Consider the following 27241-nt stretch of genomic DNA (forward strand, 5'->3'; position numbering starts at 1 on the left):
TAACACTGGCAAGGAATGAGTGAAGGTAGGTGTTCAGTCTTTGAAGCCACTTTCCAGAGTGCTTCCTTAAATAATGACTTGTGAAATCTCAGATAATTGCTATAATTCCCCAGTCACCTAGTGGGGAGACAAATTTCAAGGCAAGTTATTCTGGAAGAAGGAGGAGGCTCATTTTAGTATGTAAGGTGGGATCACAACTCATGAGCCTTCTTGTTATGTTTCCCTTTATTGTTGGAGAGCTTGGGGGGGGGGGAAGGACCTGACTTCATATGCGTCTCTCTTTTCCTATAGTAGCAACAATTTTGTTTGTTGTTTAGTTGTTTAGTCATGTCTGACTCTTCGTGACCCCATGGACCAGAGCACGCCAGGCCCTCCTGTCTTCCACTGCCTCCCGGAGCTGGGCCAAATTCATAATGGTTGCTTCGATGACACTGTCCAACCATCTCATCCTCTGTCGTCCCCTTCTTCTCTTGCCCTCACACTTTCCAAACTTGCTGGCATATTGAATGTAGCACTTTCACAGCTTCATCTTTCAAGATTTTAAATAGTTCCACTGGAATGCTATCACCTCCACTGGCCTTGTTGTTAAACAAGCTTTCTAAGGCCCACTTGACTTCACTCTCCAGGATGTCTGGCTCAAGGTCAGCAACCACACTCTCTGGGTTGTAAGGGATATCCAAGTCTTTCTGGTGTAGTTCCTCTGTGTATTCTTGCCACCTCTTCTCGATGTCTTCTGCTTCTGTTAGGTCTCTCCCATTTTTGTTCTTTATCATGTTCATCTTTGCACAAAATGTTCCTTTAATATCTCCAATTTTCCTGAACAGATCTCTGGCTTTTCGTTTTCTATTATTTTCCTCTATTTCTTTGCATTGTTCATTTAAGAAGGCCCTCTTGTCTCTCCTTGCTATTCTCTGGAAGTCTGCATTCAATTTTCTGTAACTTTCCCATCTCCCTTGCATTTTGTTTCCCTTCTCCTCTCTGCTATTTGCAAGGCCTCGTTGGACAGCCTTTTGCTTTCTTGCATTTCCTTTTCTTTGGGATGGTTTTTGTTGCTGCCTCCTGTACTATGTTATGTGTGTCCATCCATAGTTCTTCGGTCACTCTGTCCACCAGATTGAGTTCCTTAAATCTGTTCTTCACTTCCACTGTGTATTCGTAAGGGATTTGGTTTTGATTATACCTGACTAGCCCAGTGGCTTTTCCTACTCTCTTCAGTTTAAGCTTGAATTTTGCTATGAGAAACTGATTATCAGAGCCACAATCAGCTCCAGGTCTTGTTTTTGCTGACTTTATAGAGCTTCTCCATCTTTGGCTGCAGAGAATATAATCAATCTGATTTCGGTATTGCCCATCTGGTGATGTCCGTGTATAGAGTCGCCTCTTGTGTTGTTGGAAAAGAGTGTTTGTGATGACCAACTTGTTCTCTTGACAAAACTCTATTGGCCTTTGCCCTGCTTCGTTCTGAACTCCAAGGCCAAACTTTCTGGTTGTTCCTTTTATCTCTTGACTCCCTACTTTAGCATTCCCATCCCCTACAATTTAAAATGCAGTAATTCAAATAATATTTCAAATAACAGTCTGAACTATTCATATATAGGTTTAGTTGTTTCTATTATCCATCTTTAGGGACCAAAAATGTGGTTTGGATCTGCTATACTGAAAAGAGATGCACAATGGAAATCCCGCAAGAATTGCAAATAGGGCTGGCTTGACACTCAGAAGGCCAAAAAACCAGAGACAATCTTTATAGAAACTTGATATCTATTTAAAGTCTTTGAAATCAAGGAGTTCTTTCCTCATAGATATGTCACTGGCAATGCAAAGGAATTCCTATGGAAATTCTTCTGGGCCTCCTTATATCAGGAGGTCAAAGATGCTATTAACTGCCCATGGAACTTGAGTTGCATAAATCAGGTGCTGTACAGGAGTCTATACAGAGGTGATGGATTTTTGCACACATGTGTGTTGTGCTGGGACATTTGTTGGAGATAGTAAAGTGTGTATGCGTGTGTGTTAGGGATGTGAATCTTGCAGCGTCTAGGTCTTGGAGAGGAAAAAGCGGGGACAACCCATTCTTCTTGCAGTGAGGGTGCAGCTACTTTAGCGCCCATGGGCGATGTAGCCTGGGTCACTTTAGAAAGTTCAGTCTTGATCAGAATGATCTAATCAAAACTCTATTCACATGGAAGTGATCCCTGCCATTTAATAAGTGAGCCACTTCCAGATATTGGTGAATTAATTACTTCTTGCTTGGTAGAGAGCTGGGGAAGTTGAAAATACTTTTAATAGAAAAAGAAAAAGAAACTCAGTGAGGCAAAGAAAAGATTTTGATTTTTCATAACATATCACATTAGCAATAGAAAAGAAAAAAGGTTTTTTTTCCCTCACTTCCCCTGTCCTCTTCCAAGCAGGGGAAGTGATTAATTTGCTTACATCCGGAAGCAGTTCACTAAACCACTTCCTGATATTGACAAGTTGACACTGGTGATCACATTTCAAGAAAATGTGTTTATTTGGACCAGTTCTTAATTGTTCCAAATAAACAGTAAGTTCTAACCTTAGACCAATCTGGAATGGATTAGCCTGCATTGGGGACTATTTGGAATACTCTAATAAAATGTAATGTACTTGATGGCTTTTAGAGTGAACCCAACCTTCCCAGCAGGGGGATATAGAGTGGGATAAGCGCCTGTGTAGCCAACCTCTGAGGTTTCTTTTTACTAAATATATTTTTCCTGAAAAAATCTCATTAAAAAAAACCTAACAAGATTTCTTAGGATATTTCATTGCTTCTTCTTCTTCTTCTTCTTCTTCTTCTTCTTCTTCTTCTTCTTCTTCTTCTTCTTCTTCTTCTTCTTCTTCTTCTTCTTCTTCTTCTTCTTCTTCTTCTTCTTCTTCTTCTTCCTTCTTTCTTCTTCCTTCTTCTTCTTCCTTCTTCCTTCTTCCTTCTTCCTTCTTCCTTCTTCCTTCTTCTTCTTCCTTCTTCCTTCTTCCTTCTTTCTTCTTTCTTCTTTCTTCTTCCTTCTTCCTTCTTCTTCCTTCTTCTTCTTCTTCTTCTTCTTCTTCTTCTTCTTCTTCTTCTTCTTCTCCTCCTCCTCCTCCTCCTCCTCCTTCTTCCCTCTTCCTTCTTTCTTCTTCCTTCTTCCTTCTTCCTTCTTCTTCTTCTTCTTCTTCTTCTTCTCCTCCTCCTCCTCCTCCTTCTTCCTTCTTTCTTCTTCCTTCTTCCTTCTTTCTTCTTCCTTCTTCCTTCTTCCTTCTTCTTCTTCCTTCTTCCTTCTTCCTTCTTCCTTCTTCCTTCTTTCTTCTTCCTTCTTTCTTCTTTCTTCTTTCTTCTTTCTTCTTTCTTCTTCCTTCTTCCTTCTTCTTCTTCTTCTTCTTCTTCTTCTTCTTCTCCTCCTCCTCCTCCTCCTCCTCCTTCTTCCCTCTTCCTTCTTTCTTCTTCCTTCTTCCTTCTTCCTTCTTTCTTCTTTCTTCTTCCTTCTTCCTTCTTCCTTCTTCCTTCTTCCTTCTTCTTCTTCTTCTTCTTCTTCTTCTTCTTCTTCTTCTCCTCCTTCTTCCTTCTTCCTTCTTTCTTCTTCCTTCTTCCTTCTTCTTCCTTCTTCCTTCTTTCTTCTTTCTTCTTCCTTCTTCCTTCTTCCTTCTTCCTTCTTCTTCTTCTTCTTCTTCTTCTTCTTCTTCTCCTCCTCCTCCTCCTCCTCCTCCTCCTCCTTCTTCCCTCTTCCTTCTTTCTTCTTCCTTCTTCCTTCTTCCTTCTTCCTTCTTCCTTCTTCTTCTTCCTTCTTCCTTCTTTCTTCTTTCTTCTTTCTTCTTCTTCTTCTTCTTCTTCTTCTTCTTCTGGGAAGGAATGCCAACAGTGCAGAATTATTACATCTTCTGTGCAGAATTTCCTGTGCGTGCCTCATAAGGAAAAAGTACTAAACTGTGCTCACGTGGCAGTTTCCTGCAGAGAAAGATGCAAAATGGAAAAGGTGTTATCTGAAGTGATGAAAGATATCTGATGGCTTGGCTTCTGGTTGTTGGACATAAACACAGGCTTCATCTGAATAATGATGGAGCTGACAAGGTTTCACACAGCCAGAGAGAAAATCTGCTAACAATTTTTAATTGTGAGCTGAATACCCTATGCAGTTTCACCTTTATTCCTAACCTCTAAAGCACAAGACACTGACTAGGTTCTCCTCCTAAAAACGTTAGATGCTATTCTTCCTTCTCTCCACCCTCACCCCAAACTGTCATCTTTAGCTCTTTAGCTTTCTGGATCCACCCCTTTTGTTTTAGGAGCTGAAGGAACCCCAGGAGACACTAACACCTTTTATTTCATTTGTGATTATATTTATCAAGCACCCAAAACTAACTGGCAGTCTTTTATAGAAGAGCTATCTTCTGATCCCTTCTACAAAGAATGCATGGCATTGACAAAAAATGTTTGCTATAACTTGGTGCTACAATATATGATGCTTGCGTAAATATATTTAATTCTTGAAGCCCTTCATTCCTTAGCAGATTCACAGACTTGTATACTCTGCAAGTTTCAGTAACTAGAGGATTAATACGGCTGCTTGCCTCAAAACACGTTTTCTACATGTTAAACTTGATCTTTGATTTCTGGGAAGGCTATGTTAGATGGAGCCTTCAGGGCTCCATAGCAGCATACTTTTACTGTAATGAACAATGCTACAGAAGCTGATAGACCTCTCAGTATTGCTAGTTATAAAGCTGGCATTTTAAGAACAAATTGGCTGGACCATATTGCTAAAGGACAGGAAATTCAGACTGTGCTACAGGCTGCATCTGTCCACAAAGCCCTAGTTGACTAAAGGTAAGAAACAAAAAGTACCACTGTCGAGGCATCATAAAGAATTGCTTCCCCTGCCCCCATTTTGGAGAGCTGGGTCCCTGATGTGTAGGTAGCAGGTGGAGTGGTGATGGCAAAAGTAAATGTGGAAAAAGCCAAGAAATGATCCCTTCTCCTTCACTGCTGGAAAGAGGTAGGGGAGAGACTTTCAGGCAAAGTGGTACACTCTGGAGGTAAACCAGAGGATGAGGCAGAAAGGTGGAATACTATAGAAATGGGGTGAAGGAGCAAGCATTTCTGATACATGCTTACTGGCACTTGTATATCTTGTCCATCGGCCACTAGAGAAGAAGAAATGCCTGCATCTGAAGTGCAGGGATGCTTGGTATCGGCTTAGAATGTATGGGAGGGATCATAGCTAATCATGGAATTGGGAGAGATCTAGCCTGGTCTCCTCCTTAATGCAGAGTTCAGCTGCATCATCCGTGTCAGATGGCTGTCCACCCTCTGATTATAGTGAAGGAGCACCGCCTATTGTGCATGTGGTTTTGCTGCTGAGCAGCTCTCCTAATGTCTAAGTCAAATCTTTTCCCCTTCCACTTGCATATATTGGTTCCCTGTGCCCTCCGAAGCAACCATTTTGCTAAATCTGGGTGCAGTCTCTTTTACATTTTACTGGACTTGGGCAAAAGTCAGCAACCAGCCACAACAGACTGGTCCTGTGAGCAGCGCAAATTGTCCCTGCAGATCATGGCATATGACAATCAGTAGATTAGTAATAAAGCAGTTGGATTTATTAATGGGCTTTCATTAATCATGGCACTCTGTTGCATGAACATTGCATATCAAGGCTGCAGGACAGGAGGACTGATGCACTGGTGTGGACATCTGGCAGCCTGATCTGTTCTTGAATTCAGAAATGGATTTTAGCACCCTTTAGCAGCCCTGTTTAATAAAGTGTAATGCTTTTTTTTTTTTTTTACTATCAGAGAGCAGTGAAATGAAATCCGAATCTGTTTTAAATCTCTGTAGCAATTCTAATCACTTATTCTGACAACCAGCAAAGTCATGGCTTCTGAAGATGTATAACAATTGAAGTGAGAAACTGGAGATAGGGAAAAAGCAGGGGGAATTCTTCAAGACTATCATCTCAGAACAAATTGTAGAGCAGTTATATCAGTTTGACTCCTTATCTTCAGGATGCTGTTTATTGAAGACAGCAGCCTTGGTTTCTTTCTAATGTCTTGCAGAATCCCATTACTATGTAACTCTATGGGTAATAGAGAAGATTTAGGGTTTCCCATTCCCCCCACCAGAAGGTAGAACAATCTAATATTTGGAAGATAATGATTAATATTGTCATTCATATTGGTCTTTGCTGAAAGTCTATCCTCAAAACTTTATATGCTGTTATTTCTCTGAGAAACCCACTTTTGCAAGACTGCTGGTTGAAATCCTGGATGGTCCTCATAAGTAAGAAACCATATTTCTATTATCAGAATTTCACAAAAGATAAAGAGAAATGGAGAGGCACATTCTTCTAGGGTAGGTTTTGGGTACCCAACCTTTTGGCTAGTGCATTTTTGAGTTTCTGTGTGGGATTGTATCAGATTTGACTTTTCTTCTCTGTTTTTTTGTGTTGTTCCAACGCAAACCAAAGAAATGAACATGTGAGCGCCAAAATATTTGTAACTGCAACAATTTTCTGAGAAGGGTTGCATTTTCTGACCGAATTGCAAGGGTGCCATGTATGTATGTATGTATGTATGTATGTATGTATGTATGTATGTATGTATGTATGTATGTATGTATGTATGTATGTATGTATGTATGTATGTATGTATGTATGTATGTATGTATGTATGTATGTATGTATGTATGTATGTATGTATGTATGTATGATGTTATTTGCATACAGGCCAATTAGTGCAAAGAAGTTCAATTGGCAATTGACAATAATGTACTGACCCCAGTACATCTCCTCCCACAAGCAAATCCCATAAAACATCCCCTAACACAGTGGTCCCCAACCTTGGGCCTCCAGATGTTCTTGGACTTAAACTCCCAGAAATCATGGCCAGCAGAGGTGATGGCAAAGGCTTCTGGGAGTTGTAGTTCAAGAACATCTGGAGGCCCAAGGTTGGCGACCACTGCCCTAACAGACGAAAGGAAAAAGTAGAAAAGAAAAGCACACACATTGATGGCTGGTAACATGCTCACAATTATTCTGGGGCAGAATCTCCCTAAAGGCTTCCTCAAAGAGAGAGGTTTTTAACTGCTTCTTGCAGCCCAGGAAGGAAGGGGCTTGACAGATCTCAACAGAGAGATCTGTTCCAAAGATGTGGGGCCATGAATGAGAAGGCTTGGGTCTTCATGGAGACCTTCTTCAACTCCCTCAGGGTGGCTACCCATAGGAGATTGTCCTGAGTGGAACAGTTGAGGCGGGCTGATGTTCTCCAGTGAGACACTTTGACCATGAGACTTTGTTTTTGTTTTTGCTCAAGCAAACTAACACAGCTACCTTCCCCCATGAGGATCTATTCTGGACAGATGTACGAGAGCAAAGATTAGGGAATAATTGTGTACAATTATTGATGGATTCACCTGCCTCATGAATGTACATGTTGGAAGTCACATCTCTTTGAGACATTTGAGCAATAAGCTTAGAGAAAACAAGGCAAAGTAGTGATTTGATGATCCTGTTGTACAGTTTCTCACTGAAAGAAGAGAAGTGAACAGAGAGTGATGCCTCCATTTTGTCTGGAGGCACCTGGTGCCCCATGGGACTGGCTTGTACTGTAATTTGAAATTCCAGATTTGTTCCCTTAGTAACTGTGTGTTACAGCATCCTGTGGAATCTGTAGTGCTTATGCTTCATACAATGGGAATTGGAGACAGATTGTCGTGTTGATGTTGGCAGCAAGAAACTGACATGTTTCTCTACTCCCTTTTTTGTTTTCTTTTGCAATCATTTAAAATACAGACCTTTGGGGTTATGTCAGGAATATCTACTTGGCTTTGTTTTTGCCTTTTTCGGTTGTTATTCCTAGTCATTTGATAGCTTTAATGTTTCTGTACAGGGAAAATAAAAGTCATGAGTGAATTGTTGCAACTGAAAAAAAAGAGAGTTTTATCAATATAAAGGGGACTGGGTATTATGAGGTTTTCTCTTTCTAGGAACTTCCTAAAAATAGTTTTGCCAAGGCCTCCTATCAAAGACATGGAACACGTGGGGTCCTCTTTTTACCACCCAGCACCACCTATGTTTTTGGATAAGATCGATGAGACTTGCAGTCCAACAAGATCTGGATGACACACATATTCCTCATCCTTGCTTTCTATAACTCTGTGGGACAGCTCAGGTTGGAAGAATCCAAAAGGTTATCACAAAGTTAAGGAAAAGTTCAGGAACGGATAATGAAAATTAGAGGTTGGTGCATACTCCTTACAAAGAAAGGCTGACGTGTTTCCTAGTTCAGGGGGAAAATAATGACATAAATAACTATGCTCTATAGGTTTCCTGTGTTTTCTAGAGAAAGGGACTGTAGACACATTTCCCCTTTCTTTTGCAATCCTGGATCTCAGAGTCTAGCATAAGGATAGATGTGTCACTTCTTCTATTTCCCGCATAGGAATTGTTTTAAATTTCAAGTTTGAAATTCTTTGAAGAAATTTGAGGGTTTTAAAAAAATACATTCTTATGAAAAAAAGGAACAAATGAAATTCTTAACCATTTACACTGAGTAAATTAAATATGCATAATTATACAAAATGTGAAAAGGACAATGTTCTACCTGCCTACCATGTTGCCGTTAAAGATGAGTTTATCAAGGAGTGGGGAGGGAAGAGGTCGCAACCTGAACTATAAATTTGCACAGGGAGTTCCAACCCAGATTTAATATTCAGAGTTCCCTGCTGAGTGGATGGATCTATCAGTTCAGCTTTCTCCAATATTGGATTTTTGGAAAAAAAAAACAAAACAATCTCAGAAACAGCGAAGAGTGCCATGGCACCACAGAAACTAAAAATAAAATTGGCTTGAGCTTTTGTGGACTACTGTCAGATGGAAGTGGACTTGCTGAAGGTTTGTGCTAAATTAAACTTCTCAGCACACATCCCATTGTTGGTTTTGGTACGACAGACTAACACAGCGACACCCTTGAAACTTTAAAAACAGGTCCTTATGTTTGAATTTTGGAAGACAGCTTCAAGTTTTAGAAAATGTTTATCAATGAACTAGCCAGACAAAATCATAATCCATTTTTACTTACTAAATGCAGTTTAGTGGTAGGTTTGAGATGAACAGATTCCTTTATTCTTCACAGAATGCGTCATTTGCACCTTAAAATTCCTTCCACACGATATAGTGATGGCCTGTGACTGCTATGTCATTAAAGATTTGATAAATTCATGGAGGATAGTTTTGCAGGTTGTTATTAGTCATATTACCTCTTGGATGCATGCTGCTTTTTCTCCATTGAGCTCAAGAGAGTCTTTACGGCTATCTTCCTTGTCCTCCTCACAGCATCCTGTGAGGCATGTCATGCTCAGAGTGTGTAACAGCCCTAGAGATACCAAATGAGCTTTCTGACCAAGTGGGGATTCAAACCCAGGTACCCGGCTTCCTAAACTAGCACCCTAATCACTATACCAGTGGTTCCCAAACTTTTTTGAGGGGAGGCGAGCAGGAGGAGCGGCAAGGGGTGTGGGGCGGAGCAAAGGAGCCCAAAGGAGCCAGAACTGGGGCCAGAAGAGCAGCATCACTACCACCAGCTCAGTGAAAAAACAAACAAACAAACAAACAGAGAAGCTTCTGTGTTGCTCCTGGCTAGCTTGGTGGCACACTAGGGAGCCACAGGGTACTGCAAGACCCACAGAGTGCTAGAGCACACACTTTAAGAAGCTCTGCACTATACCATACTGGCTTGATGATATTTTCTTGACAGGTTTTGATCCACGTCATCCTTTCCTCTGCTTCCCTGTATTTTGCATGAACTAGCAAAGAATTTATGGCCATCACTTCTATAAAACATCACTCATACCATATTCACCTCCAATGTACAGAAGTCATAAGTCACACTTTTGTGCCTGTGGCTGAAATCCTGTTGTGCTGCAATGCAAAAGGCATAGTAATTTGTGGAAGCAAATTGCCTTAAATTAAGATGTCTGAGTAGACATTATCTGTTGCATACTGAATTATACAACTCAGCCTGCAACATATAATGTCTATGAAGAGTTCTTAACTTGAGCCAATTCGCCTTCAAAAGGTATGTATTTTGCAGAGCAGTGCAACAGGATTTCAGCCATTGGCCGATAGGTGTAACTTAATACTTCTGCACGTTGGAGGTCAGCAAGTTTATAATCATGTTTTCCACTTCTGCTGCACACCTCTGTCTGTTCTGAAGGGAGCTCTCTTATCAAATCTTCAAAGTCACTTTTCTAAAGAACCCATCAGAACAAAGCTTTTAGAAATAGAACACGTTTTGTTCTGAAAAGAGCATGAATGTGGCAGTAGCATTTGTGCCTTTTGTGATTGCAGGAGATTAGAATGTTGGAAATCTAATTTAACTTGACAAGCCTAGTCAGAGATTTTCCTGGACTTCATATGAAAGGCAGTGTTCTTTACAGGTTCTTTAATACTTGACTTCAACACAATAATGTTCTTTTCAGGGCCATTAGGTGCTTTCTTTACAAGAGCAGAGGTTTGCATGTACCCAACACTCTTTCCTTATTCAGCTACTTCAGAAAAAAAAAATCTGACAGGACCCAGAACGAGTTAGTTTTCTGATGTCAAAGCTAACAAGAGCCTTCCCTAACACTGGTGTTGTCCAGATGTATTTAATTTATGACTCCCCTTATTGTTAGCCAATGTAGCCTCATGGTAATCTATGTTTATACAGTCACAAATTTGTGTGGGTACAGAGTTTTGTGGGTGAGTGCATACATATACACTAGAAGCATGGTGTTTGGTTATGGGGGGGGATGGCAGTGTGTCCCCTATCCCTCAGAAATTGCTCTGCTATGATTGAAGGCAACCATTGGCCAAAATCCTGTTACTTAGCCTAGTGAACTAGAGGATAGATATCACCATTGATTCAGTGGACCTGCTCTAGTATAATTTACTAAATTAAGCAACAAGATTTTGATCTTTCAATGAATCCTGTTTGTATGTAATCCCATATTGCTTCATAAAGGTGACCTCACCTAATGGGGATTGTTTCAGTGATGCCATATTATCTTTTGCTTTTTACAGAACGAGAAGTGTTGCTTTAAAACCAAAGACAACTTTCTTTATCTGCCGAAATAAGTAATTCTTGGTAAGTTTCTTGTCTGTGCACAAAAGGGCAAATTTTGGCATCACTTAGTGGGTGGGGGGAGAGAGAAAACATAATCTCTTGTTTGATTGAATCAGTATTGTAGATTTTGCATTGATAGCACCCGATTGCCATCCCACAGGTAAAGGAGCCTGTAAACTTGCTGCTTCCATCTAATTACAGTTACCAAGGCACCAGCTCCTCCTGAGTTCCTTTCATGCAGCAGAAAAGAGAGGCCATAAGCAAGAGAAGGTGTTAAGGGGTTACAACCAGTGAAGTAGGCAGTGTTTGAAAAGAAAAGAAAAAACACTCAGAAGGCAATTTATTGTAGCTTTAATCTGATATATTGAGTTGTTCTTTTTGTCTGGAGAAATTTGTACATCCTTGGAGGAGCTGCACCTGCATATTACAGAAATCTAAAAATACAAATATCTCCTGTTACCTGTTGTCAAGGCTAAGAAGTGCCATTATCACAAGGTTATACTCAGTCAGGATTCGTGTGTGTGCCTGTGCATGCCTGTGTGGTGGGGAGGTTGCTCACTGAGTTGTTTAAAGCTCTCTTTTTATTATTAGAGTGAAGATTGTTTGTTGCTCCTATGTGTGTCATTATTTACGTAGTTACTTCTGGGTGCCTAAAATAGCACCAAAGTTAGCTTGCGCTGAAAGCTGGCAGAGAAAGATTTGGCTGGTTACTATGAAAATAAGATGGAAAAAACGTGTAGCTGAGTTGAAGTTTGTGCTTGAATTATAAATAAAGTAGCTCGAGCTACCTATAGTTTGGGTATCGTAAGCCCACCATCACCTCTTTCCTAAAATGTGAGCATCCTAAACCCGTTATCTTTTCCCAGTGTTAGTACTGCTTGGAAGGGCACTGATACCACTTCTTCACTGAAGTAGCTTTTTCTTTCCCTGCCCCTCACAGGGCGACAGAGTGAAGGCAGGATGCGGCAGCCTTGCTCTGAATTGGCTTTATGTGCCACAAGGTAGCCAAATCTCAGCTGGCTGTGCAGCATCATTGCAAAGGCAAACCGAAGACAGAGCAATGTTTCCTACTCTCATGGACAATACTGAACTAGATGGGCCTTGTGATCTCATCTGCCCACTGTGGCACACACCCTAGTTACTTCCTGGCTGGGTTACTGTGACTTGCTCTACATGGGGCTGCAATTGGAAAGTGCCAGGAAACTGCAGCAGGACCCAAATGCAGAAATCAGGTTGCTGACTGGGGATGGTTACAGGGCTCACATAACCCCCTGTTACAGCAGCTTCACTGGCTGCTGATCCATTTCTGGGCATGATTCAAAGTTCTGGTTTAACCTGCAAAGCCCTAAATGGCCTGGATCCACCCAGGATTTGAAACTGAATTGAAACCACAATTCAAAATGCTGCTTTTTAAAACCCTGTATCTCCCATTATGAACTGGCTCAGGTGTTAAGATCATCAGGAGAGGCCTTTCTTTCGGTCCAGCCAATTTCTCAGATGGGAACACAGGAGAGAGCCTGTTGATTCTTCCACACTTTTGAACTCCCTCCCACAGGCTGGCCCCATCTTTGTTGTCCTTCTGCAAGCAGGCCTTTCTCTTCAGGCAAGCCTTCCCTCAGTGACTGGCTACCTGAATGTAATTTTTCTATTGATTGTTATGCATTACTGCTTTGCCTGGGTTTTTAATACTATTTGTGTTTTCCATTTTTCAGAGTGGTATTTGTTTGTTCCTTTCTAATATTTTTATACTTATAGTTTTTAGCTTTAACCTTGTCTTCTAATGATGTAAGCTGCCCCTTTATACTCATTCTTTAAATACTGCCTTTTAATGATGTGAGCCAACATAGGCCTTTTTTAAAGGAGAAAGGCAGGGTAAAATGTTTTTAAATAAATAAATACAGTAGGACCCCAGTATCTGTTGGCTCAGTGTTCACAGTTTTGCTTATCTACGGTCTGAAAATATTAAAAGAAAAAAAAATCCAGAAAAAAACTATTTTCATATGTATTACCAGAACCAGACACTACAGGGAGCATTCTATGAATTCTGTTGTCAGTTGTGCAAGAAGTTGAGTTGAAGAATACATAGCATGATCTCTGGCACCCTTTAGTGGACAGTTACACACACACACACACACACACACACACACACACACACACACACACACACACACGAAAACCCTATATCTATATATTGATATTGATTAGACATGGGGCTGAATATAAAAACAAATTGGGCTATTCAACAAATATCCCTGATTCATCAGATATTCGTTGCTTCATATTCTTGGGGTCCAGAGAAAAATATGAAGCAACAAATGTAACACTTTTATTTTCGTCCCTTCTTCTATCCTTATCTGCTTATGTCCCCCACAGATCAGCTATTTCTTGGGGGGTATAAGCAGAGGGGGATTTCCCTTTGGGCGGTTTTCTAAAGCCTTCCCGAAGGGAATCACACCATCCTGTTTGAAAAACAAGGGGATCACTTTACTCAGATTTTCCCTGTCTTTCTATACACAGAGGAAGCCTGACCAAAGGAATTCTCCCCGCTTTCTTTCCAAAGACAGCGGGTATGGGGGATTGCTTTGATCCCGCTTCCCCCCCATCTTTCTATGCCTGCCTGGGCATAGAAAGAGGAGGGAAGGGAGACCCAAGCAATCCCCTACCCCTGCTGTACAGTGGTGCCTCACAAGACGAATTTAATTCGTTCCGCGGTTAATGTTGTCTTGTGAAAAATTCATCTTGCGAAACGCGTTTTCCCATAGGAATGCATTGAAGTCTAATTATTGCATTCCTACGGGCAAAAAAAAGTCAGAACAAAGTCAAATTTGGTTTACAAAAGGTTTATTAAATGATCTTTAAAGCCATACATATTGTGCAGATGATTTAAAAAATTTCATTCAAAAAACTTTAACTTTTTAAACATCATAGAAAAACATTTAAAAATCAGCAAAAATGAGGCAGGAACAAAAAAATGGAAAACATTCGTCTTGCGAAGCACGGCCATAGGAACATTTGTCTTGCGAGTCATCAACTCCATTGCCAAAACCATTTGTCTTGTGAGTTTTTTTGTCCTGCGAGGCATTTGTCTTGTGAGCCACCACTGTATTTGCAAAGACAGGGAGATGGGGGATCGCTTAAACCAGGCCTTGCTCCTCTTCCTATCCCTGCCGGGGCATAGGAATGGGAGGGAAGGAGGACCTGTTTGTCTTTGCACAGACAGCATAGGTGGGGGATTGCTTGGGTCTTACTTCCCTTGTCTTTCTATGCCCACTGGGGCAGAGACAGATGGAGGAAGCCTGAGTGAAGCGAAACCCTGCCCCTGTTTTCTGTGCAAAGACAGTGGGGGAATCGCCTGAGTCAGACTTGCCCAAAGGAAAGCTCTCCTTGCTCCTCCTTGCAAAAACTAGGCTGCTGGAACTGGAACCACGGTTCCAGCAGTCTAGTTTCGGTTTCTGCGGAAGCGCCTTGGAGCAGGAGGAGGCAGCTGGGAAGGTAAGCAGCAGTGGGAAGGGGGTGGGGGCAGGGTGTCTAAAAAAATTAAAAAGACCTGATGAACCAACAAATTGATTTGTGGTTCATTGGTCTACTGGGGGGGCAATTCATGGTTCATGGTTCATCACGTTTGATGATCCACAAATCAAGGTGAAGGGCTATTTTGGCGCATCGTCCCCATCTCTAATATTGATATATAGTGTTTGTTATTATCCATGGTTTTCAGTATCTGCAGTGGAGTTTGGAGCAAATCCCCAGCAGATATGGGGGTGCTACTGTAAATAAATTACTTGATATATGGCGGTATCTAATATAGTGAATGATTTAGTTGGTGATTCAGCAGATCCTCTTGAACAACAACAATTGCCTTCTTTGGTGTGGAGACAGCCTCTCTCACACTGGAGCACTGTGAGCTTTGTTTGATCTGTGCAAATTTGGTTAGTGTCACTTTGTTGATCCTAAGCATCTGGCATTAAAAGGTGTCATCAATAATAAGTGCTTCCTCCATTTTCAGTGTTCAGAAGTGAATGTTCTTACTCTTAGAGCCAACACAGGACATCCATGCAGAAGAGGGATCAATATCAATGCAAAAGCAGACAATACCTTTATCATACCTCTAAAAAAATCAAGTAGATTGCAAGCTTCAATGGTAAGGTACCCCATCTTCCCTAGGCAGTTTCAAAGGTTTATTAGCATGGTTCTTATAGTACATGCCAGGTGAACATTCCTGAGCAGAAAGCAAACGGCTTGGGGGATGGATGGGTCGAAATTTCCCTTCAAGCAGCATTGAATAGCATCTTAGAACTGATGTCCCATCTCTTCAAACTAAGAGTCACCAAGTGGTCTGCATCCCCTCTCCCATGTATTCTTTAAAGCTGTAGGCTTTGATATGGCCAGGGAAGGGGAATGGCAACCCAGTCACATGGCAGGCCTCCATCAGAGGGCTGGGATTAAAATTTAGTTTAAGGACCAGAGAAGGCCAATTTTAGCAAATCCACAGTCCAATTACCTGGTGGATGTTTTCTTTATTGTGCGGTGGTGGCATGTATTACCAATAACCATGCTAAGAAACTTTTGAAACGGTTAGAGGAAGATGAGATATGTTACCACCAAAACCCTGCAACCTATTTTTGGTGTAATAAAGTTATCGCCTACTTCTGCATTTATATTGTTTTCTTTGGAAACCATGTGGCCTTCCCCCCCCCCTCCAGAAGAGGGATGTATCAGATGGTTTGGGTGAAACCCTGGGTTTTCTGAAGTACAGCAGATCTTGGAGAGGGGGCTGTAGGTGAGCTAAGAGGAAAGGAAATCTTTAAAAATGGCCCGACTTCTTCAGTACAAAGACTGAGTGAGGCTGCTGAGGTCAGTGGACTACTGTGTGCTGGCTGGGTGTTAGAAACAGAAAACCAGGAAGGTAGAAGGTTAGAGTTGTTCATGTAGAGCGACAGTAATTCACACTGTTGCAGCTGGCACTTCACTTAAGATCAGAGATTGCTATTCGCTGTCATGGCTTTTTTGGTTGCTGGTAATGGATCTTCTGTGAACATTTCTCAGACTCTTCTGTATTCTGTGTCCTTTTCATATGAGAACTTAGGACAACAAAGCGATAGTTTTGCAAATGGCATTTGTGCCCCCCCCCTTCTGTGCAATGCCAGTGGGCACAACTAATATTTAATGTAAATAAAGTACAGTACTTGGAGACCTGCTCAGGTTAATAACCTTAGTTAAACTAACTTTAGTAGCTGGGCAGCAGTGTTTGCTTGACCTCAGCTTTGTCTGGTTATGCCTGATTCTGGAGGCACTGCCTTAAGATTTCTCATGATGTATGTACACAGAACTAATTGTAGTGTATAGTGTTGTGCTTGTGTGGTGAGGTGGGACCTTCTGTGGTCCCATCCCAATCAGAATGTGACCACTGCTCTTTTGCACATCCTGTACCAATTAAAGTTGTCCAAATATATCTGTGCCATCAAATAGTTTTGAGGCTTGGCTGTAGAAAGAAGTAACTGTTGTGGTATAAGGAGGGATCAAACCGTTTGAGTATTTAAACCCTAACCCTAACCTATGAGTTGTGCATATCTTGTCTTCTTCCGTGGATCTTCCTCCGTGCCTAAGGAATTTTGAACTGGTAGCTAAGGCAAGTGCCTGTTTTCTCCATCGTTCTGTACATTTGGGTTTTGTCTTGATGAATTCAAGAGCTTCTAGGAGGGAGGCCATGTTTATAAATGGCTCATTAGGGTTATCATGGCAGTGTGGCATTTTATTTGAAGATGGACATTATGTGCAAATTCAGCTTCATAATTATATTAATCATGCCCGGTGTTTAACTTCCCAAGGACATCTGGTGGGCTATTGGTAGAAACAGGATACAGATAAATCTTTGGCTTAATTGGGCTAATTTTTTTCTTAATGGTGTGTATCACCTTCAAGGGGGAAGTTTGAAATTGTATTTTTCTGAAGTTTGAGAATTTGAGAATTTTTGTCCAGCCGTGTTTGACTCTAGGGGGTGCTGCTCATCCCCGTTTCCAAGCCATAGAGCCAGCGTTTTGTCCGAAGACAATCTTCCGTGGTCACATGGCCAGTGCGACTTAGACACGGAACGCTGTTACCTTCCCACCGAGGTGGTCCCTATTTATCTACTTGCATTTGCATGCTTTCGAACCGCTAGGTTGGTGGGAGCTGGGACAAGCGACGGGCGCTCACTCCGTCGCGTGGATTCGATCTTATGACTGCTGGTCTTCTGACCCTGCAGCACAGAGGCTCCTGCAGTTCAGCCCACAGCACCACCACATCCGGAGTTGATGGAAGAGCAACAGCATTTCAATGTTTGGGTGGTAGTATCTCATTAACTCAGAATATAAATTTTTGTAGCATGGACCCTTCTCACTATAATCTCCTGCCTGCTTGGTTATAGCTGGTGGCTAGGCCTAGGCTGTGGAATTCCCTGCTGAGGGAGGCTACCCCTTTCCCCATTGTCCTAGCAGCAGGCAAAAGCCTTTTATAAAGGTGGTGCTTTCGGTCTATCTATATTTGACTCATTTCTGAGGAAGGAGCTTTGAATCTATTAATGCAACACTTTTCTACTGATGTATTTTACATTGCTTTTTAATTCCGTCACATTTGGGAGTCCCCTTGCGTCTCCATTCTGGGACAATGAGAGCATCAGAGAGAGAGAGAGAGAGAGAGAGAGAGAGAGAAATGGAACTCCTGTAAATGACAGGCGGTGGTCACAATCTCAGGGAGTTCATTTCTACTTCTTTATCAAGCAGATGGTAAATGTTTCCTCTAAGATGTGTCGACTTTTCCACATGGTAAACTAAACAAAAAGCTAGACTCTGCCTGAAAAAGGACACATACACTACATCCTAGGCACAATAGTTTCCCCTGCTGGGAAGTGCAGCCTTTCAGATATGGAATAGGTATAACTGCTCCAAAACATGGGATACATGTTGGCAAGAATAAATTGAAGAGGGCTGTTAAAGTACTGTTAAAATTCCCTGGCACTGGCCCACTCTGAAATGTCCAGAAACACTCTTCCTCCTTGCAAAGTTCTGAGACGGTGCAACCAAACTTTCTGATGATTTGAACTAGTTTTTTGTTTGTTTGTGGGATTTTAGGGGTTTGGGGGGGTTAATGGGGGAAAGACATATGTTTCCTTCCTGCAAGGGTGCCAGACATATAATGAAGAAAAAAAAAACCCATCTACACCAAACACATTTATAATAGTACACAGTAACACACATGCATTAGTATTTTTGTTTCATGAATTAATATTTGCATATCTAATTATCTTCCAACCATCAATGTGGTTTTTTAGTTTTCTTGTAATTTATAGTCTGGCGCTGCAGGTTAAACTGCAGAAGCCTCTCTGCTGCAAGGTCAGAAGACGAGCAGTCGTAACATCGAATCCACGCAATGGAGTGAGCTCCCGTCGCTTGTCCCAGCTCCTGCCAAACTAGCAGTTTGGAAACATGCAAATGCAAGTAGATAAATAGGTACCACCACAGTGGGAAGGTAACGGTATTCCGTGACTAGCCACGCTGGCTCTATGGCTTAGAAATGGGAATGAGCACCGTGCTCTAGACTCGGATACGGCTGGACTAAATGTCAAGGGGAACCTTTACCTTTTCCTAAGAAGACTATAAAATATATTACAAAACTGTGAAATTTGAGAGATTAAAAATTAGATCTTCTCCTATATGACAACATTAAACATTTTGATGTTTGTTCTTTGTTTGATGTAAGACTTCTGCATTTTTCTACAAACTGTATTTTCCTCAATGTAATTTGCCTCTGGCTAGTTAATTGACCCAACAATTAACAGTATCTCAAAGAACTGTTGTTATCGAACGATCAGATGGAGTGTTAAACTGTAATATTTTCCTTTCCTAAATGACTAGGCAGCAAAAAATTTGATAGAAAAACTTTTTGCATAATAGGCAAAAGAAGTATAGATGTATTTATTTTCCAGCCTTATTGACCCAAGAACAATGTCAATGTTATCAAATACAGAAAGAATCTTATTAAAAGTGGGAGGTTTCTCTCTTATCTCTGGGACAGCCTTCCTGAAATTGTCTACATGTGCGTAAACTATGCCAAGGGAGGTCTATCCTTAGATGAATGCTGCCAACCTGGTGAAAAAGCTGACCTAGGTGTCAGCTTTTTAAAAATGAACTACTTTTTTTACATGCAGTATTGAAAGAACCTTAATTGATTGCACTAAAAATTTGTCTAATCCAGCGATTTGCTTCTCACAGCAATCAACCAGATGCCTATGAAAAGGCCACAAGGAATGTACAAGCACAATGGCATCCCCTTGCCCCTAGTAATTCTGTTGCCATTTTCAGCACTTTCTACAACATCCTTACTGGTATGAAATGACCAGAATTGTGGGTGACACATTGTAGGAATGACTGCACTATAGATTTGTCTAAAACTTCTATATTATTGGCAGTTTTTTTAAAAAAACACACTTGAATTGCATTTAACTTTTTCACATCAAGCACAAACTCATTTCGTTCCTTATGAGAGAGACTTCAGACTGCCTGGTACTACGTGATACTGTACTGGTTTTTGGGGGTTTTGGGGGGGCATTTTTGTGGTTTTTTAATTTTTGCTTTTTAGATTTTTGCTTTTTGCTTTTGGACTTTCTTTTTTTAAAACAGAGAGACTGCCTGTTCTCAGTGAGTACTGTATGTACAGGGTTTTTGCAGCGTGGGTTTGGGCTGGGGGGGGTTATGTTTCTGTACTCTGATGGGTCTTGCAGTGTGTAGTTGTAGCATTTTTAGTCCCTGCTAGAATGTTTTTTTTAAATTCTGTGGCTCCTAAGGTTTGTGTACTGTGATCTCTCTTTTGTTTTAAAAGGTGTTTGGTTTAAAAGGTGTTGGTTTAAAATGTATGGGTTTAAAATGTGTTTTAGACACCAAAGTCTCTCCCCCCCCCCATTGTCTTCTCTCTCTATGTCCTCTCTCTTTTAGTGCTTAAAAGCACAAACCTTTGTCTGAGGGATCTGTGTGCTCCAGTAATGACCTTCTTTCTTTCTTTACTCTTTTCCCCATTATTTCCTCCCTTTCTCCCTCCTTTCCTGTCCTTTTTTTAGCCTAAGTCATCTTAGGTTTTTAAAAAAAGTCTCCCCCTAGTGGTAGTGGACAGATTAACCACTTTCCATTCATTCCTATGGGAAGGAATGCTTTGAACTTGTGACCAGCACCTTGAGATACAACCAAAAACAGTCGGAATGGATTAATCGCATTTCAGTGCATTCCTATGGGAAATGGTGCTTTGACTTATGACCATTTTGAGTTAGGACCATCTTGTGGAACAGATTAAGTTCGTAAGTCAAGGCACCACTGTATAAATTTCCAGCCAGATACTTTCTCTCTCTCTCAACATGTAGGTGTGAGTCTGTGGGCCAGAACTCCCAGAATTCAGTAATTTTTGGGTAATAATTTTTTAATTTTTTTAAACATTTTTTATTTAAGAATCAAAAAGAAGAAACAAAATGAAGAAACAAATATCTAATAATGCAATAAATTAAAAATTTTTAAAAAATATAAAAACCTGAATACATACACAAACAAAATAATCTACACAATTACACAAGTGTTCACCCCTCCACCAGGGCTATATGAAGGTATGTTTGATCAGTTTTCAGTTAGGAAGCCCCATTCCCCTTCCAAAATTCCATAGATTCTTTCAGAGGTACCTACCTTTCTATTAATGCACAGTCTGTGAACACTCCCCAGATATCACTAAGATATTCTAATTTATTCAGCTCTTTTTGACCTTGATATCACAAGTTAATTTATCTTAAATAGCTATAATCTAAACTTATTTATACCAATCATTTAATTGAAATTCATACTTTAATTTCCATTTCTTTGCTATGAATATTTTGTGTAATTCTTGAAGAATTCTGGCAGTAGGCAATCCAGGAAAACAAATGGCACATCTCTTCCAAATACAGTATCCCATATCGTTAATGCCTGTGTATTAAGGATATGTTGCTTGTTACCATTTCTTTCCATTCTTATTCTGTGGCTATGCTCAGCCCCATGTTCACATCTGATGTCTAGTTTAATCTGGGGAGTTTCTACAGCTCATTTGGGAAATGGGGGAAGGCACAGTTTGCTGCAATTTTCAGTTTACCTCTTTCCCCAGCATTACTGGCTGCTAAATAATAATAATCCTCAGTTAAATCAGAGCATGCGATAATCTTGATACCACCATGTAATTGCATCAGGATTTGGTTGTGACCCTGCTATCCATAGGTAACACACATTTCTTTTGTTTAAGGGTCAGGATTCCACTGAGCACTGCTTGCTGGATTCTTAGAGGCATCTTGCTGACCATTGTGCAAATAGCATTCACCTAGATAGAACTGTGGTCTGATCCAGCATGGTTCTTCTTATATCTTTATATTCTAGTCATATAGGACCGTTGTTACTCCAGGGAGGTTGAGGGTAAACATAAAATCCTGGAGGCAAGCAAGGAAAATTTTGCAAAAGGCACATGAAATCATGGTTCACATCCACAGTTCTTGTGTTGCATCTCCATTGATTAAACAGTGGCTGCAACTGAGTTCCTTGTCCATTTGGCTGTTAAACATTCACTGCACCACCTCACACCCACAAACGACCCTAAATGTATTTGCAAGGTGCAATGTTTGCCTGAGAGAAGCTGCCTGGATTCTGTAGCCTAATTGTGGTGACTGGCTCTGTTTGTATGGCAAAAATATTATAGGCAGGGAAACAACATGATACATCTGGTTGCACTACATTTAGGAGGGATGCTTTTTGAGAGCAAAGATTAATGAGCATTTTATTAGAAAGGCCTCTTTGTTTTTCCCAGCTGGCCTTTATGTAATCTGATAATGGCATGAAAACTGATAGTAAGAGCATATCTAGTAAAACTGCTCACTGTTTTTGTTGTTGCTGCTGTTGCCCCCCCCCTCCCATTCTATTGCATCAACTTAAACAGTGCTTTGTTTTGTTAGAACTGGTTTGGAATACAGAATAATTAATATGCCTCTGTATGGTTTAATTTGGCACCTTTATCTTAGATTTCAAGTGTCAAAGGGGAGAGTTAAAATTACTTCAGCTACTGATCTTTTCCACATTGTTTCTTGGCCTCAGTCAGCAGCTGTAGGATGGATGGTACCCAGTCTTTTGCTCAAAATGATGTGGATTGACAGCCTTTATTTCAGTCTAAGAAGGTTTCCATGGTGATTATCAGTTTCAGGAAGAGGAGTGTTTTGGTGTTGTTTGCTATCAAGTAAGCTTAGGTAACATTACATGGAAGATGCAATGTACATTTGCTTCAGAGGAAAAAGAAAAAAAAACAGCTTTCCTTTTGGTAGTGAACACTAACTGCTGTGAAAAGTGTTCTCTTGCTGCACCAGAATTATTGGTAGCGTACAGTCATTTTAGAAATGGGAGTTGATAATATGGTCCTATAGTCCCCGTGATCTATGGTCTACATCAGTGGTTCTTAACCTTTGTTACTCGGATGTTTTTGAACTGCAATTTCCAGAAACCCCAGCCAGCACAGTTGGTGGTGACGGCTTCTGGGAGTTGCAGTCCAAAACTCCTGAGTAACCCAAGGTTAAGAACCAGTGGTCTACATTATATTGTCTGGCTTGTACAGCAATTTGTTTGTGTTGGGAAGTCTACTTTATTCCTTACCCCATTCTTATTGATGATGTGCATGTATGTACTCACAAACCCAAACATACATACATTGTGAAGCAGCAGAGTTTGCTAGCATTATGTAACCTCTCCCAACATTTAACATTTTCCTTCAAAAACAGGTGGGAAAAATGTTAACCCCCTCTCTCAGCATATGATGTTAGCTGTGCCACTTAATAGTTTAGTTAGGCAGGATTTGAAATCTCACCATTTCACATGAAGCAAGCAGGTTCTGTGTGTTTACCTCTCAATCATTGAGATGGAGGCAAAAAGAAGATTCAGTGGAAATTGGTCCTTGGATTTCATTTTGAAAGGCACTGTTGACGTGGTGCATTTGTGTTCATTTTGGGAACAACCTTTGTTCTGTCAAGGACTTCGACAAAGGTGAATCTCTGTGTGTACGTGTAATGAAAAAGAAATCAAATGGAAGGGCAGTAATAAAAATACCTATTTTGTGCTTCTTCAAATTTCCTGTCAATACGTATTTGTGTGGAGAAGGTTTTCATCTTCAGTATGTTATGAAAGGTTTATAATACAACATACAGTAATGGCTCATTAGAATTAGTTTATAGACAGGGTTAGGGAAAAGATAATATTGCTTTGCAGATGAAACAAATAAATGATTTCTTTTTTGTAAGCTAGTCAAGCAGTTGTCGCAAGGAAACATACATGTATAGGAATACTATTTGGTTTAATGGCCACACAAACCTCTCTGTACAACTATGGCACATGGTAGCACTGAGTACATGGGCCAGAGAAATTTAGTGGAAGCTAATCTTCTGTTTACATAACTAGGACTTTAACTTCTATGATTAACAACCAGGTGACAGAAGTAAGAGAAAGTTTCTTGGATAAACACAAAGCAGAGTGACTTAGTACAGTCTGGGGAAAGACAAAACAAGGACTTCAGAGATATTTTTAAATGGGATATACTGGGGGAAAAGTCAGGTCTAACTTCTGCATTTGTTGAAAAACACCTTAACAAAGAATATACTTAAGTACACAGCATATTTGTTATGCATGGTTATGTGTCTTGAGCCCTCCACCCGTTTCTTTGTGGAAAATAAATCTGGGACAGTGTTCAGTTCATCCTCTGCTGAACCATATTCTGCAGCCTGACTCCCCCCCCCCCCCCGGAAAAAGCTGCTTTGTTGTCTGTGTTCACACAGACCTTAACATCAAGAGACCTGAAAGCTGTTGTGGTACAAACAGCGTATGTTTTCTACTCTCTTTGCAATGCCGACTACTAATAAATGTGACCACAACTCTTATTATGACAAAGTCTAAGGTGGTCTGTTTTTTTAAAAAATTTAAATGTTTAAAATAAATTTCTTCTTTTTAAATGGATAATCAAAAATATGTCTCATAAAGGTGGAGCTCAAAAAAAAACAACAACAACAACACTGGGTATCCTGGGAGCTATAGTTCAAAATGGTGGCTGTTACAAGCTCTGGTACAGCTCCATTTATGACATGTCATCAGCACATTGAGAGCTAAGGTCCTGATGAATCCCCACCACCATCACCAATATGTCTGCAAAACTACTTTGGGTTTTGTTCCACTACTAGCAGAGCTACAGTGGCAGAACCTGGGCTCTCTGGAGAAGGCCTCCCACTCCACCAGCAGAGAGGAAGTTCAGCTGTATCCCATTTCCCTTCTACAGAGCATAGTTTTGTCTCCGTAACACTAAGGCCAGAATTCATTCAAGGAACACTGCATGTGTAAGGGCAGTTGTTCAGCATCCCTCCCCCCCCCAACAAGCCCCTCCATCATTTAACAAATTGCACAATAAGTGCCAGATGGAGAACATGAAGGGGAGCCTGCTGTAGCTCATGGGACTGGCCTTCTGCTCCGCATTTCCTCATCAGGATCCTCGCCTTGTTCTTCAGTGGCTATAATTTTTTTTTAATTAGCTATATGTAGTCTGGCTGAAGTGACTGTAAATTGAGTGGCAAATCTATATTAGAGACCTCTTTCAACTAATTTTTCGTAGAACCAAGCATGAAAAGTTAACTGCTGTGGTGTTATAAACATTAGAAATGCTCAGAAACAAACACATCCCTCAGTGCTTGATTTTAGAATTCAAGATGCTCATTTACAGAGAAGTGCTGCACCACTATAGCAATAATTTGGAATGCTTTTGCCAGCCCCAGAACCATTAGATTCGGCAGTCATGGTAGTGAGAGGATCGATCATTCCTGTGTCAGAAGGCTACATTGCCCTTGCCCAGAGGAATAGTCATGAAAAAGCCTTACAAAGAAGTAAAAAAAGAACATTTTTTCCTGCAAGGTTATTAAAACTGCGCAAACAATACCTTAGTGCAAATTAACACCATTGCCCAAAATGACGATGACAGCTGCTGCTTTGTGTCTTTCTCTTTTAAGGGTTAGTAGCAACAGGGGTTATTTACTTCTATTTTAATGATCAGTTAGTCATTGACGAGAGAGTGAAAAGTCTTGTTCTTTCCTAGAGACAAAAAAATACTATGGGGCTTGGAAAATTCCCTCTTGATGTGCCTTGTTGAGAAAGCCCAAACCAACAACAGTGAAGAACTAAAGCATTCCATACATTTCTAAGATATGGAAAAGATATGTGCACATATAAATATATAAATATATGCATCTATCTCTGCATGTATGTTTATGTGCATACATATATGCGTACAGTATGTATGAGGAGGAAATACCTTGAACATACAGCACAGTTGTGTGCTAGATACTGTGTAGCATGCTGTGGAACAAAATCTTCTCTTTCTGTAGCTTCAGCACACCTACATTTTTGCTGCAGAAAGTAAACCAAAAAGCAACCAAATCCCCCAAGACCAATCGGAAATGGGGGAAAATAGCCAACAAACAAACAAACCCTCCAAGACCCATCGGAAATTGAGGGAAAACTCCCCAAAGCAACAACAACAGCAACAAAAACACAGGCCCATCAGAAATGGGGAAAACAAACAAACAAACCCCCAAGACCAATCGGAAATGGGGAAAAACACTCCGAAAAGCAGCAACCCCCCCCAAGACCCATCGGAAATGGGGGGGAACGAACCAACCAACAAACCCCCCAAGACCCATCACAGCACAGAAACATAACCCCCCAGCCGAAAACCACACTGCAAAAACACCCGGAACAGTTTTTAAAAAGCAGAAAACAATACCTTACCTTACCAGGCAGCCTGAAGCCTCCCTGCAAACACAGACACATGCTCACTCAGAAGCAGAAGCGAGGCAGTCCCAAGCCTCCTCCGATCTCACACTTTCTAACTGCTGGGGCGAAAGAGCTACAAAGAAGCAGCCTCATCGCCACCTACAGTTAGAAATTGGAATTTCCCGCCTTTTTCTGTTCGTAAGTAGAAGCTCCGGTCGCAAGCAGAAGCAAAATTTTGCGGCCGGAGCTGGTCATAATTCAAAATGGTTGTAAGTAGGAACGTTTGTAAACGAGGCATCACTGTACTGATTTGGAATGCTCTTTTCCTGCTGAACATGGTGGCATGCAGACTGGCCTCTGCAATGTCATCCTTAGAATTTCAGCAGTGAAATCTGCATCCAGCACTATACCTCCCTCCCTTTTCTCTCTATAGGGAGCTTTTTCATTGCAGTATTGCCAAAATTCAGAGGATGGATACAGTTAGAATACTTCATCATAGGGGGATCATTAAGGGGACTAGGAAGAGTTACATTATAGCACAGGAAGGTTCTTATTGTTACATGTCTATAAATCTGGATCCAGGAGCGTTTTAGTATCATAGGGTGGGTTAGGGGGAAATGGCGACTCATTTGGAAAGAACATGTGTGACTTTTCTTGAAAGTTATAAGAGTGATCATGAATGAAAGCTCAAATATGGTATTCCTATTGACAGAAAAGTTTTCAATAGTGGAGACTGCAAGAAAATTTTGCTATGCGGAGCATTTCCTGCTTATGTTTGTTGTTTTGCCCTCCACCTAAAAGAGTTAGCCTTCTTTAGCCTTCCCTTCATTGTGAAGTTTTGGGTTTCCCTGTGATCTTTTTTTCCCTCATGAATTTTGGCACTTTTGCAAATCTGGGATAGTTCCAAACCTCCCAATACCTCCCTTTCACGGGCAGATGATGCCATTTTGACTGCAGAAAATTCTGCACTGAGAAAACTATCCTCACAGAATGCAATTAGCATGTCTGGTGGCTAGAGCAAAGCATTAAGAACATATTAGAAAGGATATAGACTCCATTAGTGTAACTAAAACGATGCAGCTGAAATGGGTGTTCTAGCCCCTTTGATGTCAATCACATTCCCCAGATACCCTGTATTGAGGCCCAGTGATGATAGAGATACCAGTACGAAGTTGGTATTCTTGTATTTTTTTTCTACCAAGGGAAAGACAACTAGGGTGACACCCTCTGAAGAGAACATCCCATCTGTCAAGGGAGTTGCGGTCTCCAAGGATTCAACTGAAAAGGCTACATCTCTTTAGCTTTAATCTGTAGTTGGCATTTCC

The 27241-nt window shown here is 40.8% G+C and overlaps 1 protein-coding gene across 14 annotated transcripts in view; it reads left to right on the forward strand.

The window, feature by feature from the left end:
* Positions 1-27241, forward strand: part of PLCB4 (phospholipase C beta 4) — a 354479-nt gene that overhangs the window by 184962 nt on the left and 142276 nt on the right. For 3 of the 14 annotated variants that reach the window (XM_073003175.2, XM_073003180.2, XM_073003157.2), the window contains exon 3: positions 11049-11112. The exons of the other annotated variants lie outside the window; for them this stretch is intronic. The gene's annotated coding sequence lies outside the window, so the exon portion shown is untranslated. The remainder of the gene's footprint in view (positions 1-11048; positions 11113-27241) is intronic. 14 annotated transcript variants of the gene reach the window in all.

This window comes from Pogona vitticeps, chromosome 1 (assembly GCF_051106095.1).
Source record: "Pogona vitticeps strain Pit_001003342236 chromosome 1, PviZW2.1, whole genome shotgun sequence".
Classification (NCBI taxonomy): Eukaryota; Metazoa; Chordata; class Lepidosauria; order Squamata; family Agamidae; genus Pogona; species Pogona vitticeps.